The 15,824-nt window shown below is 37.7% G+C and overlaps 1 pseudogene across 1 annotated transcript; it reads right to left on the reverse strand.

Moving 5' to 3' along the window:
* Window positions 1–2,352: 2,352 nt before the first annotated feature.
* On the reverse strand, window positions 2,353–2,909 carry LOC117201447 (mitochondrial import receptor subunit TOM6 homolog; annotated as a pseudogene). The gene has a single exon (XR_004483465.2). The product of XR_004483465.2 is annotated as a mitochondrial import receptor subunit TOM6 homolog (transcript).
* Window positions 2,910–15,824: the final 12,915 nt, after the last annotated feature.

The following is a 15,824-nucleotide window of genomic DNA, read 5'->3' on the forward strand; positions in this document are numbered from 1 at the left end:
TCTATGGTAACACTTAGTAAAATGGTTTGGTGAGTTGGCAAAATCTTTAAGAAGACAGTCCTGGTTTCCTTAAATTCTGTGCTTTGTGATTTGTGGAAACTACTAGAAACGTGTGTGTGTGTGTGTGTGTGTGTGTGTGTGCGTGCGTGTGTGCGTGCGTGCCCATTTAGTTATCTGTTTGGTGTTGCTCTTTTGTGCCAGTTTTCAATTGAGAGGGAACTTTAAAAAACAAAAGATTTTCTATTGTTTGTGAGATAGAAATCTTTACTTTTAAATGTAAACTACATATATATATATATATATATAAATTATTTTTATTTATTTATTTTTGGCTGCATTGGGTCTTTGTTGCTGTGCACAGGCTTTCTCTAGTTGTGGCGAGCAGGGGCTACTCTTCGCTGCAGTGTGCGGGCTTCTCATTGCAGTGGCTTCTCTTGTTGTGGAGCACAGGCTTCAGGAGTTGTGGCATGTGGGCTCAATAGCTGTGGCTTACAAGCTCTAGAGCACAGGCTCAGTAGTTGTGGCAAATGGGCTTAGTTGCTTCGTGGCATGTGAGATCTTCCTGGACCAGGGCTCAAACCCATGTCCCCTGTGTTGGCAGGCAGATTCTTAACCACCGCACCACCAGGGAAGCCCCTGTAAACTATATTTTAAGATTTGGGAAAAACATATCCACCAAACTATTAATTCATGGTTACACTGGTGGAAGAATGTTTTAGGGAAAGAAAGAGCAATGGTCAGGAAGGGGAGAAAAAGAAAGGAGATTTTTATTTTTAACTCAAGATTTTTTCTTTTTTTTGGTTTTTCAGTAATTTCTTTTTCATTTTGCATTTCTTTTTTTAAATTGAAGTATAGTATTTTGTCACATGTTTTTTCTGCATCTATTGAGATGATCACATGATTTTTATCTTTCATCTTATTAGTGTGGTATATCACACTGATTGATATAAGGATATTGAACCATCCTTACATCCCTGGGCTAAATCCCACTTGGTCATGGTTTATGATCCTTTTAATGTATTGTTGAATTCAGTTTGCTAGTATGTTGCTGAAGATCTTTGCATCTATGTTCATCAGTGATATAGGCCTATAATTTTTTTGTAGTGTCTTTGTCTGGTTTTGGTAACAGGGTAATGCTGCACTTATAGAAACAATTTAGGAGTGTTCCTTCCTTTCAATTTTTTTTTGAAATTGAGGGGGAATAGTATTAACTCTTCTTTAAATGTTTGGTAGCCTTCACCTGTGAAGCTGTTTGGTTCTGGCCTTTTTTTTGTTGGGAATCTTTTGATTACTGATTCAGTTTCACTGTTGATAATTGGTCTGTTCAGGTTTTCTAATTCTTCCAGATTCAGTCTTAAGAGATTTTGTATCTCTAGGAACTTATTCATTTCTTTTAGGTTGTCCAATTTGTTGGCATACAATTGTTCATAGTAATTTTTATGATCATTTATATTCTGCAGTGTCATTAGTAATTTCTCTTTCATTTCTGATTTTGTTTATTTGGGACTTTTTTTTTTCTTGATGAGTCTGGCTAGAGATTTATCAATTCTGTGTATCTTTTCAAAGAACAAGCTCCTAGTTTCATTGATCTTTTCAATTTTTTTAGTCTCCTTTTCATTTCTTCCTGCTCTGATCTTTATTATTTCCTTCCTTCTACTAACTTTGAGCTTTGTTTTTTCTTTTCCTAGTTCCTTTAGGTGTAATGTTAGATTGTTTATTTGAGATTTTTCTTATTTTTTGAGGTAGGCCTCTGTTGCTGTAGCCTTCCCTCTTAGAATTGCTTTTGCTGTGTCCTTTAGATTTTTGTACATTATATTTCAATTTCATTTTTCTCAAGGTATTTTTTGATTTCCTCTTTGGTTTTTTTGTTGACCAATTGGTTGTTTAGTAGCATGTTGGGTTTTTTTTAGCCTCCAAGTGTTTGTGTTTTGTCCATTTTTCTTCTTGTAATTGATTTCTGGTTTCAAATTGTTGTGGTTGGAAAGGATGCTTGGTAAGAATTCAGTCTTTTAAAATTTATTGAGACTTGTTTTGTGGCCTAACATGTGATCTATCTTGGAGAATGTTCCATGTGCATTTGAAAAGAATGTGTATTCTACGTTTTGGATGGAATGTTCCGTATAAATTTATTATGTTCTTCTGATCTAATGTGTCGTTTAAGGCCTATGTTTCCTTAGTGATTTTCTATCTGGTTGATCTATCCATTTATCCATGATCTATCTACTATTATTGTATTACTGTCAATTTCTCCCTTTATGTCTGTTAGTATTTGCTTTATATATTAGGTGATCCTATCTTAGGTGCATAAATATTTATTTATTTATTTATTTTTATTTATTTAGTGTACAGTCTTTATTTGTTAAAATACCATTAGAATATTCCTCAGGACAAGAGCAAAGATCATCCCCTGCAGAAACATTGGAACTATATACAGAACTTTACAGAACACAGGACAACCCTTTAGCTGAACCCTACCTGCTGACCAGAGAAGGGTGTTCTGAGTGGACTCAGCAAAGAAAAGGAAATCAAGCAGGGAAGGAAAGGTGCCCATCTGAATCAAACTTCAGCCACCATCAGGGCAAGTCTTGTGACGGTCACAGATCGGAGGCTCTGTTTTTGGAAGGTTCGAGTACAGCACAGGGGTTCCATGTGTCTTTACGGCTACACTCCAGGCTGAGGTGCCATTAGGTCAATGTCACTCAAATTCCTGGCCAGCCAAACTCCAGCAGCAAAGAGTCCCAAATTGAGGATCAAGTTCCTGCGGAAGTCATTCCTATCGGTGGTGAAGCAGTAGATGCCCCGAAGCCACGTTGTCTGGGATTTCGGGAGCTTCATTTGCCGAGCACGCAGCGATCACGCCGGCCCCACTGGAAGCCATAGCAGCACCCCAACACCAATATTTATTAATGTTATATCTCTTCTTGGGTTGACCCCTTTATCATTATGTAATGCCCCCTTTGTCTTTTGCTACAGTCTTTGTTTTAAAGTCTATTTTGTCTGATGTAAGTACAGCTACTCCAGCTTTCTTTCTGTTCTATTTACAAGGACTATATTTTTCCATCCTTTCACTTTCAGTCTGTGTATATCTTTAGATCTGAAGTGAGTCTCTTGTAGTCAGCATATAGATGGGTCTTGTTTTTGTTTTTTTCTTTAATCCTTTTATCCACTCTGTCTTTATTGGAGCATTTAGTCCTTTTCCATTTAAAGTGATTATTGATAGGTATGTACTTATTACCATTTTGTTAACTGTTTTCTAGTTGTTTTTGTAGTTCTTCTCTGCTCCTTTCTTCTTCTTTTAGTCTCTTCCCTTATGATTTGATGATTTTCTTTAGTGTTGAGTTTGGGTTTCTTTCTTTTTATTTTTTGTGTATCTATCGTAGGTTTTTGGTTTGTGGTTACCATGAGGTTTATGTATATTGACCTATATATACTAGATAGTTTTAAGCTGATAGTTGCTTCAGTTTGAATGCATTCCAAAAGTAGTAAATTTTTACTTCTCCTCCACCTTTTATGTTTTTGACATCATATATTACATCTTTTTACTTTGTGTGTCCCTTAACTGCTTAGTGTAGTTGTAGTTGATTTCACGACGTTTGTCTTTTAACCTTCATCATAGTTTTTTAAGTGGCTGATCTATTGCCTTTACTTTATATTTACCTTTACCAGTGAGAGTATTTCTTTCGTATATTTTTGTATTTCTAGTTATGATCTTTTCTTTTCCACTTAAAGAAAACGTTTAACATTTTCTTGTAAGGCCAGAATAGTGGTAATAAACTCTTTTGGTTTTACTTGTCTGTAAAACATTTTATCTCTCCTTCAATTCTGAATGATAACCTTGCCAGGTAAAGTATTTTTTGTTGTAGGTTTTTTCCTTTTAGCACTTTAAATGTGTCATGCCACTCCCTTCTGGCCTGTGAAGTTTCTGCTAAAAATTCAGCTGATGGACTTATGGAGGTTCCCTTGTATGTGCTAGTTGTTTTTCTCTTGCTGCCTTTAAAATTTTCTTTTTATCTTTACCTTGTGCCGTTTTAATTATGATGTGTCTTGGTGTAGACCTCTTTGTGTTCATCATGTTTGGGACTCTCTGTGTTTCCTGGAGCTGGATATCTCTTTGCTCCCCTACATTAGGGAAGTTTTCAACCATGATTTTTAAAATAAGTGTTCTACCCTTTCTCTCTTTTCTCTTCTGGGACCCCCATAATGTGAATGTTAGTATGTTTTATGTTGTCCCTGATGTTCCTTAAACTATCCTCATTTTTAAAAACTCCTTTGTCTTTTTTTTTCTCTTCAGCTTGTGTAATTTTGACTACTCTGTCTTCCAGATCACTGATCTGCTCTTTTCTGTCATCTAATCTACCACTGATTCTCTCTAGTGTATATTTCATTTCAGTTATTGCATCCTGATTGGCTATATATATAAATTTTTTCTAATTCTTTGTTGAAGTTCTTACTGTATTCATCTATTCTTCTCCCAAGGTTGGTGAACACCATTATAATCATTACTTTGAACTCTGCATTGGGTAGATTGCTTATCTCCATTTTGTTTAGCTCTTTTTGAGTTTTTTGGCCATTTTTGTTCATTTGAAATGTATTCCTCTGTCCTCATTTTGCCTAATTCTCTGTGTTTATTTCTATGTACTAAGTAGGTCTTTTATGCCTCCTGATCTCAGAGAAGTAGCCTTACGTAGGAGATGTCCTATGGAGTCCAGCAGCATGGTACCCTCTAGCCACCATAGCCACATGCTCCAGGGGTGTCTCCTATGTGGACTGTGTGCACCCTTCTATTGTAATGAGGCTGAATGCTCTAGGTGTGCTGATAGGTGGGCCTGGTCCCTGCCCAGCTAGCTGCAAGGCCCGATGACATCTGACTGCTATGGGTACACTGGTGGGTGAGGCAGGCCCCTGGCACTAATAGGCTAGAGGGAGCATTTCAAAATGTCTCCCACCAGCGCTGGTATCAATGTGGTAGAATGAAATTCCCCCCAAATGGTTGCCACTAGCATCTCAGTCCCCAGGAGGTTTCCCAGCTGCCTCCTACTTGTCTGGGAGGCTCTCCAAGATCAGCAAGTAGGTCCGACCCAGGTGCCATTCAGACTGGTGCCTCTGTGCTGGGACTTGGAGCGAATGTTTTTGTGTATGCCCTTTAAGAGCAGAATCTCAGTTTCTTACAGCCTTCCAGCTCTCCTGAATGTAAGCTCCATTGGTTCTCAAAGTCAAACATTTGGGTACTCAACTTCCCAGTTCAGGACTCCTGAGCTGGTGAGCCTGATGTGGGGCTCAGACCCCTCCCTTCTTGGGAAGGACCTCTGTGGTCGGGATAGCCTTCCGACTTATGGGTTGCCACACCAGGAGGGTGGGTCCTGACTAGATTACATCTCCACTGCTCCTACTCATTTCATTGTGGTTCCTTCTTTATATCTTCAGTTGTGGGAAATCTTTTCTGCTAGGTTTCAGGTTGTTCTCAGAGATAGTTGCTCTGCTGGAAGAGGTAAGCTCGGGATATTCCTACTCCATCATCTTGCTCCCTCTTCTAACTCAAGATTTCTATTTTTAACTATATTGTTTGGATTTTTATAACAAGCGTACACTACCTTTATAATTAAAAAATAAATATGAAAGTGTTTAAAATTTTATTAATATTGTAAAACAAAACCCTATAAAAACCAGAAAAATGTATATTTTTCATTCATTCTTATTGCTTTTGAAGTTTGATTTTTAAATTTTGATTAAGGTCTTTACAGTCATTTCTATAAAAATGATTAGTACTATTATTAACAATAATGGTGATAGCAGTAGCTGCCAGGGCTTGGGTTAAGTACTTTACATTTATTATTTATTTCATTCTCATAAAATCCTATCAGTAGAGGCAGAGCTAGGTAGGGTGGGGTTTGAAGTTTATATGATTGGGGGAGGAAAATAATGAAAAATTACCAGGGCCCTTCACAGGGCCTTGGAAAGGAATCTGAGCAAATAAGAGGCCTTGAAGCCAAGCGTCATAGGCTTCCTAAGAAATCCACCTCTACTTATCATTCATGAATTAGCTTCATTATATGTGCAATAAACTGAGGCCTAGAAAAATGACTTACCTAAAGTCATACACCTAGCAAATGACTGAGCAAGCTAATTGCAGTATTTTATTATTCTAATAGAATTATCCATATCTCAGCAATTTTTGACCTAAAGTATTTCCAATGGAGAGTTGGAGAGAGAACTCAACTCCTGCCTAGCTCTGAATGCTACAGAGATGGACCACCATCTCTTCCCTTCTTGATTACAGCACTAAATTCCTAACAGGCTTGCCTACCTTTCCTACAATTCTTCTTCTTCTGCATTCCAGTAATCATCTCGTCTTCTCTCGACTTCTAAAACAGGCCACATTCTCTTCCTCCACGTTTTTCCACAGATCATCCTTTTCCCTGAAACAATTTTTTCTCTCCATCTTGACAATATCTGCTTATGCTGCAGGTTTCCAGTTAATATCCTGTTTTAGTGAGTTGTTTCCAGATTCATAAGACAGGCTAGGTCCCCTTCCTGTATGTTCTATCATAATAATCAATTCACTTTATCGCATTTATTTGTTGAATGCATCTTCCCTGTAAATTCTTTGAGATACAGAGGTCTTATCTTCTTCACTCCTGTGCTCTCAGCTCCCCAAGTTGTACCCCAGGAATCTACAGGCTTCTAAGTCTCTATACTTTCCCTACCAAAGCCCAGGGAATCTTTATCTAGTCTGGGAGGGGTCGAGAAAACTTCTCTTCTTACACTTTCTACCTTCTTCCAAATATTTTGTCTTTGCCAAGGCCAAAGTTTTTGAAACTCAAAAGCAAAGAATTGATCCCTCTGTTCTCTGCATTCTGCTGTTTCATCCTTCTGCTGAGACAATGGCAGAAAAGTATGGGGTATAGAAATGTGTATGTGCGGGAGGGGACCAATCAAATGTTATCTCAACTGTCAGTCCACCTCACATTCATAGCGAGCACCTGCCCCAAAGATGACACCTGTTCTCCATGATTTCTGGATCCTGTGCTGCACTGCCTAGATTCCCACTCCATGACTAAAGGTCTTATTCACTGGGGAGACAGGAATTTTGCCTCCTGACAGCTATCAGCTTGCAGCTTTCTCTGGGAATTGCCCTCAGCTGTAGAGAGCTTCCTTGCCTAGGTTCAAACCTCTTCCCTTCGATATCTCATATCCAGTATAAAGAAGGGCCCCTTCTGCTAACCTAATCCCAGGAGTTGGCTGAAGTCTTGTGACTGCATTACAGCCCATCTTCTTCGCGCCATCTGGCCTCCTTCCCTTCCCCCATTGGTGTCAATCCCAAGACCAGTTCCCATAAATTTTCTGCACGCAAATCTCTATCTCAGAATCTACTTCCTGGGGGACTTATCCTGCAACAGACACCTTTAGACTCCTTCTATCTGTCATCATATATATATATTTTTTCATCCATCTATCTCTCAGTTCCAAACACCTAAAAGTGGTGGGGGAAGTTTAGGTTGTTTGGAATCTTCTCTCAAACAAGTCACGTGGGAAAAGAATTATAGTTTATTTCTGTTCATTTTAGGTTTTGGATAGAGTCAATGGGATACTATTGCAAGGGGAGGGAAAAGGTAAGGGAGAAAAAATTTTGCATATTTACTTCTTCCTAGATTGCATTGAGGAGGATTTTATGTAGCTATATTGGGAGAACCTGTAGAATTAAAAATAAGAAAGAAGTGTAAATGAAAGTTGCTGACCATTTTTAAGTACAAATTATAAAATCTTATCAAGTTCTCAAAAAACCAAAATAACTTAAGTCATCTTGAAGAGTAGAGCTGATGTATATATGCAGATTGGGAAATACCATATGCCAGGACTTTTAGTGTCAACTGCTTTTCACTGGAAAACTGAAGAAAATCAAGTTGAAGAAAAGGTATGACTAAAAGAGACAACATTCATTGTGTTTTTAGGTGCAAAGGAATAATAATGTTATTTTTTTCCTGAGAGTTGGAAGGATCTTAGAAGTCATAGTCCGTAAAGTTCTGGCCGGTGAGGGTATATCTTCGGGGAGCTATTTAACTTTTGCTTAGGATACACAAATATAATATTAATTTTATATTTTCTTGTTTTGAAGTTTAATAATCTTTGCTAAATATTAACTTGAGGCTATATGCACTACATTGCTTTTTCTTATTCCTCAATTGCATTCATATTGATGCTTTTACCTATCTTCTATTTAATCTTGCCCCTGGGATCTATTACATTTAGTTAGCACAGAGTGTCTAAAGGAGATAACATTGATTTACTTTGGTTTGCCCTCACGCTTAACCCATCCATGTTCATGATAGTTCAGGTTTTCCCTCTTTGCTGAAAAACTACAAAACAGAGGTGGACAGTGTCCAAGTAATGTAGTATAACAACCATCTTGAGCATTGCCTCATTACGGATGGCAAAATTTAATAAGTAATTTGCCTAAATTCACATGGCTGGAGAGTTATCCTAAGTCGTATCTGATTTTATTAGCCACTCCTTCCTAACTTTGAAAGCTTTTCACTTCAGGTCTTGACTGACTTCTCCCAAAACAGCCTCTGTGCCCTTAACTTTCCCTCTGTGTTTAAGTAACTCAATTCCATAGCTTTTCCTTCTTTCCACATAAAAATGCTCCGCACTCCTTCCCACAGCGCGCTGTCTTCCCTTCCCCAGCCTTCTCTCTCCACTCAGCACTTTATCTTTGTTATCTCCTAGACCTTGCAAACTGGATGACTGGCTGCCAAATAAAATCACAGGAGGAAAAGATAAAGCATCTCATCTTTCTCTCTTTAAGCCTTTGCTCTCTTCCACTTCCTCGTCCGGGAGTGTTCAAGTTCTCCAGTTTCCCCAGGCAGGCCCGGTGCTAAAAATAGCGCACTCTGCGTGATGTCGCTGGTGGCATTTCCTGGGGTAGGAGAGTCCGAGTAAAAACAACTGGTGAGATGAGATGATCAAATTCTGAAGCGAGTCTGGGGACACCCTATACCTCTCCCCGCACCCACTGCTGGGATGCTGAGACTTCCGTAGGAATTGGTTCATGGTCGCTCTGGGACGGATCAGATCAAAAGGAACTAGCGTGTTTCTTCTTCTCAGATGAGAGGGGCGTAACTTATCATTGTTTCAAGGGCATAAAACAAGTGTAATCGTAGAAATGTAATTCGGGCCTGTCTGTCCACCATACCGTTGTTCCAACTAAGCGGAGAAGTTTGATGAGAAGTAAATGTTAATTGAACCGCTAACGTTTAAAAAACATAATTAAATTTATTGCAAATTTTTTTGCATGCCTACATAAATGTATTAGGGGCCATTTTAAAAGGAAGATTCCACTAAAAAAAAAAAAAAGACTTCATGACAGGACAGAGATGGAAACGAAATGACAAAAAGAAAATATATGTAAATCCATACACTCCCCAGCTCTCTGTTATTATGAAATACACTTTTTCTACAAAAAAAAAGCTATATCATTTTTTTCTGATTATAGTAATAATACATGTTTACTTCTAAAAATTCAATCTGATATTGAAGAAGAAAGTAAAAATTACACAAAATCACCCACACTGAGAAAGCCAGGTTGTATGTGTATGCATACACACCTAGGTCAAAGCCCTTCAATTCGTATCCCTCCCCACTGGGGATTCGGAAATGTGGCCAGTTGGGGCCAATGAGGTGTGAGAAGAAACTTGCTGAAAGGTTTTATCCTCACTCTAAGAATGGACCATTGGAAGAAATTGGCTCTTTTTCTCCTGGCCATTGTCAAGTATAGATACTGCTTCCAGAGAAACTGCTGTAGCCATCTTGATACCAGCCTTGGGAAGGCCAATTCAAAAAAGTGGGTAAAGATGGGAGAATCACAGAGCATTGTTCTGATAAAGACACTGGGTCGAGCCACCCTACCTCTGGACTTCCCGGCATGCGAGCCTATAAATTCCCTTATTGTTTGTATGAGTTTGATTTCTTGGTACTTGAAGCTGAATGCATCCTAACTGAGACAGGTATATTTTGCCCTAAGAAAAAGTTTATTTATATAAGGTCAATCATGTATTTTCTTAATAATTTCTGGGTTACTAACTTGCTTTAAAAAGTATCCTCAACATACAGGTTATATATATATACAGTATAAATTTTATCTTTTTAAAATTTTATGTATTTTTTATTTTTTAGCCTTTATGACTAATGCAATGTCTTTAGATATTATATAACATCAGCTCTGCCAAAGATGTCTTGATCTCAGACTTTTAGCCTCCAGAACTGTGAGAAAATAATTCTTTTGTTTAAGCCTCCCAGCCCGTGGTACTTTGTTATGGCAGCCCTAGCAAACTATCAATAATATATCCACTCTCACTCTCAAGCCCAAGCAATCAATGATCCATATAGTATCATTATAACTTTGATCTTTCTTGAATTTTATATAAATAGAACCACACAGTATGTACCATTTGACTCTTTTTACTTATAATGTTTTTGAGATTCATCCATGTTGTTGCTGTATTCATATTTTATTCCTTTTTTTTTTTGCGGTACGCGGGCCTCTCACTGTTGTGGCCTCTCCCGTTGTGGAGCACAGGCTCCGGATGCGCAGGCTCAGTGGCCATGGCTCACGGGCCCAGCCGCTCCGCGGCATGTGGGATCTTCCCGGACCGGGGCACGAACCCGTGTCCCCTGCATCGGCAGGAGGGCTCTCAACCACTGCGCCACCAGGGAAGCCTTATTCCTTTTTAATGATGAAGAGTTTTCCATAGTATGAATATATCACAATGTCTTTATTCATCTTCCAGTAGATGTGGCCATTATGAAATAATGCCCCTGTGAACACTGATGTATGTTCATGTGTGAGCATATTTCACTTCGAAAAATACCTAGAAGTGGGATTGCTAGATTCTATGATAAATATACTATTAATCTTCTGAAATACTGCCAATCTGTTTTCAGAAATTGGTATCTGTATCATTTTGCATTCCCACAGCAAGACATAAGAATTACTATTGCTTCCCATTCTTGTAAACACTAGATGTATCAGATATTTTATCTTTATTCTGGTGGGTATGTTGTGATATGTGATTTTGATTTTTGATTTTTTCTGATGAATTGTTATATCGACCATCATTTCATGTGTTTATTTGCCAGGCTTATATCTTATATTATGAAGTATTCAAATTGTTTGCTCTTTTTAGATTAGGTTGTTCATTTTCTTATTACTGAGTTTTGAAATTTCTTTATATATTCTGCATACAGTTTCTTTATCCAGGATGCATTTTTCTTTCTTTCTTTTCTTTTCTTTTTTCTTTTTTTTTTTTTTTTTTTGCAAATGAGTTGGGAGAGTACACAACTGGAAACAAATAATACTTAAAAGGTAAATGCAGTGGTCAAGGTAAAATATCTTGTGTTTGTCTAAGAAAATGGTTAAGGAGATGAGACATGAATTGGTTTGAAGGTTACTAATAGGTAAAATCAGTAGGATTTAGTGATTGGGAATGTGGTCAAAGGAGAGAAGTAATTGTTGAGGTTTTTTTTTTTTTTTAAGAAGATGTTGGGGGTAGGAGTTTATTAATTAATTTATTTTTGCTGTGTTGGGTCTTTGTTTCTGTGCGAGGGCTTTCTCTAGTTGTGGCAAGTGGGGGCCACTCTTCATCGCGGTGCGCGGGCCTCTCACTGTTGTGGCCTCTCCCGTTGCGGAGCACAGGTTCCAGATGCACAGGCTCAGTAGTTGTGGCTCATGGGCCCAGCCGCTCCGCGGCGTGTGGGATCTTCCCGGACCAGGGCTTGAACCCGTGTCCCCTGCATTAGCAGGCAGCTTCTCAACCACTGAGCCACCAGGGAAGCCCGAGGATATTTTTAATGTAACAATATGGATGGTAGCACCCACTTATCATTGGAGCATGACTGTTTTGGAAGTGGCTGATGGATAGCATAATTATGTTTTTGGACACATGGAGTTGATATCCTAGTGAAAATGCAAAATGGGCAATTGAATACATATGTCTGGAGCTCAGGTGAGAAGTGGGTATAACATTTGACATATAAAAGAGAACTATTGACATATAAAAGAGTAAATAAATCTTTGATGCAAAAAAAGCTAATGCAATGTTTTTATATATCATATGAGGTAGTGGTTTAATTTTTTTCAAATGAATAGCTAATTATGCTACTTACTAATATAAAAATAAAATGTACTCATTTACTAAACCATTCTCTCCCTTTTGAAGTGAAATAGCACACTTATCCTATATGGTACTCCCATGTATTCTGCAATTTTTGTTTTGTTCTGCTAATCAATTGGTCTATCCCTATGCTAATAATAGCCCTTTTGATTATGCTGACTTTATAACATTTTGATATCTGGCAAGGAATCTCATCATGATTTTTCATGTTTGTACATTTCTTAGCTTCTCATGGACATTTATTCTTCCATATAAAATGTAAGATAATTCAATTTTCTAAGACCACAGTGATTTTAACTGAAAATTCATTAAGTGTGTCACAATATGGGCAGAACTAACATATTTGTAAAATTAAGTCTTCCCTTGCAAGAACCAGATATGTTTTTCCATTTGTTCAGCTCTTGATGTAGCCCTTTAATAAGATTTTATAGTTCTTTTTTATAGGCTTTGTACCTTTCTTGTTAAATTTATTTCAAAATATTTTGAATTTTTTATATTATTATATGAGGCTTATTTTTTCCATGTCTAATTCTATCTGATTATTTCTAGTAAAGAACCACTATTGCTTTTGAAATAGATATTGTTTCTACAGGCTTGTTACTAAATTCCCTTATAACAGCTTTAAGATAGTCTCTTGGGTTAATATCTAGAATGATGTTTGCTCTTGGTTTTACATAAGTAGTATTTATCATATTTAGATTGTTTCCTTTTATTCTTATTTTGATTGGAGTTTCAGTAGAAACGGCTGCTGAATTTAATCAAATGCCTTTTCAGCATCTATTAGGCACATTTTAATCCATTAATATACTGTTGTAATAAGTTATGCTATTAAAAGAACTCTCATATTGAAAGAGTTCCTGACATGAAACTATCTTTGCATCTTGGCAATAAACTATCCTAGTTCACCACTGACACACTACTGGACTTTATTTGCTTGTTTTTTATTAATAATTTTACATCTGTATTCTTAAGTGAATAATTGGACTATTATTTTTTTTCTCTTATTATTATTTATCTTTATTGTTAACATTATGCCAGCTTCAGAAAATATATTAACAAGCTTGATATCATTTTCTATGATTTGGAATGGTTTAAATAACATTGGAATTATTTATTCTTCAATAATTTTAAATGTAATAAATGTACTTATCTTTTGTTTACATAATAAAAGAGCCCCACAGTCAGCTCTTGGTTGCACCTGAGAATAATACACTCTAAAAATATTACAAATGGTTGATGTAGAAAAGTAAATGGATATGTTAAATTAAGTTATATGAACATCAGAAAAGTAACTTGGGCTTCCCTGGTGGCGCAGTGGTTGAGAGTCCGCCTGCCGATGCAGGCGACACGGGTTCATGCCCCGGTCCGGGAACATCCCACATGCCACGGAGCGGCTGGGCCCGTGAGCCATGGCCGCTGAGCCTGCGCGTCCGGAGCCTGTGCTCCGCAATGGGAGAGGCCACAAGAGTGAGAGAGAAAAAAAAAGTAACTTAACTCCCCATCTCTTACCCCATGATAATGGCTCAAGGTGTGTAGACTTTCACTCCCCTTGAAAACTTCTTACCTTTTCTCTCTCCAATTCTACTCTTACTGATTTTGCTTAGAAAAATATCTTTTCCAAAGTGACTTTGGGACTCTTGATTCATAAATATCCACAGGTTTTGCTTAATTGCACCTCCTTTTCTTCTCCTCCTCACTGCATCGACTAAAATGTGGCTTTTTCTTTTCTTTTCTTTGGCTGTGCCACATGGCATGTGGGATCTTGGTTTCCTGACCAGGGATTGAACCCGTGCCCCCGGTAGTGGAACTGTGGAGTCTTAACCACTGGACCACCAGGGAAGTCTCAAATGTGGCTTTTTCTTGATAAAAGTTCCTGAAAACTCTTATTTTCATATGCATACATTATATATATATATTTATTCATTTTCAGATTCTTTTCCATTATAGGTTATTACAAGATATTGAATATAGTTCCCTGTGCTGTACAGTAGGTCCTTGTTGGTTACGTATTTTATATATAGTAGTGTATATATTTTAATCCCAAACTCCTAATTTATCCCTTTCCCCTTTGGTAATCATAAATTTCTTTTCTATGTCTGTGAGTCTATTTCTGTTTTGTAAATAAGTTCATTTATATCATTTTTTTAGATTCCACATGTAAGCAATATCATATGATATTTGTCTTTCTCTGTCTGACTTACTTCACTTCATATGTTAATCTCTAGGTCCATCCATGTTGCTGTAAATGGCATTATTTCATTCTTTTTTATGGCTGAGTAATATTCCAGTGTATATACGTATCACATCTTCTTTATCCATTCGTCTGTTGATAGACATTTAGGTTGCTTCCATGGCTATTGTAAATAGTGCTGCAATGAACATTGGGGTGCATGTGTCTTTTTGACTTAGAGTTTTCCTTAGATATATGCCCAGGAGTGGGATTGCTAGATCATATGGTAACTCTATTTTAGTTTTTTAAGGCATCTCCATACAGTTCTCCACAGTGGTTGCACCAGTTTACACTCCCATCAACAGTGTAGGAGGGTTCATTTTTCTCCACACCCTCTCCAGCAAAAGTTCCTGAAAACTCTTGAAAGGAGAGGCTGTCATTTTCTCATGCTCTCCATCTCAGCAACAAGTTGTAGGGGTAGACAACCTTCCTAGACTACTAAGTTACCAGTCTTGAAGGTCACGCCACAGTTATGCCATTCTCCTCTCCTCATTGTCATTATCTTATTATGTCATGGCATCAACTGAAGACATCATACTAGCTCATGATTTTCTTTCCTCTGTTTGTCCTCAGCATCTTGAGACTACGCAGTGCCCACATTTATGATTCACCAAATCTCTCATCTTAAGTTTCTTAACCCCTTTCCATCAGCAATGCTCATCTCCTTACACCTCAGCACCCATCTCCATGGCTGTATAATCTCTACCATTATAACAATTTATCTTTATAGAGCACTTTATGCCAAGCACCATTCTAAGAGCTTTATATATATTGACTCATTCAGTCAACACAAAAATCCTTCAATGGAGCTTAGTATATCCTATGAGGAGACTGAGGCACAGAAAAAAAACATGACTAGCTTGGCTAATAGCATATATCACTAGTGAGGGGCAGAGCAGCTATTGAAACCCAGACAACCTGCTCTTAACAATCACATTATACTACCATCTTGATAAGCATAACTCCATGTCTTTTAACCACTTCTACACCAATAACCCTGATAAACTTTCCCTTCAACCCACTAAAACATACAGCTTTTTGTAGTCTTTTCCTCTATCAGCTTCCTTCTGGCTTCACTTTCTTCCTGTTTGCATCAAATGCTATTGTCAGTCACTTCAACTCTACCTTCCCAAGCCTCCCTAATTTTTTTAGAGATCTCCTCTTCATACCATGACTTATTTTCCAAGCCCTCATATGAGCATAATTATTTGCTTTTACTCTCAGGCTGGCAATCATTGCTGTAGAAAATGACAAACTCATGTTAGCTGACTCCAGTATAAATTCATGAGCTACAGACCCAGCTGAGCATTTACCTCTGCTCTGCATTTCTTTCCTATCTACCCCATTCTCTTTCCCATTCTGTATAGTAATTTTCCCCTCAGCAACTGCTCAATCATTTTATTTCCCTCAATCTTGCAAGTCACCTT

The sequence above is a fragment of the Orcinus orca genome, chromosome 12, assembly GCF_937001465.1.
Source record: "Orcinus orca chromosome 12, mOrcOrc1.1, whole genome shotgun sequence".
Lineage (NCBI taxonomy): Eukaryota > Metazoa > Chordata > Mammalia > Artiodactyla > Delphinidae > Orcinus > Orcinus orca.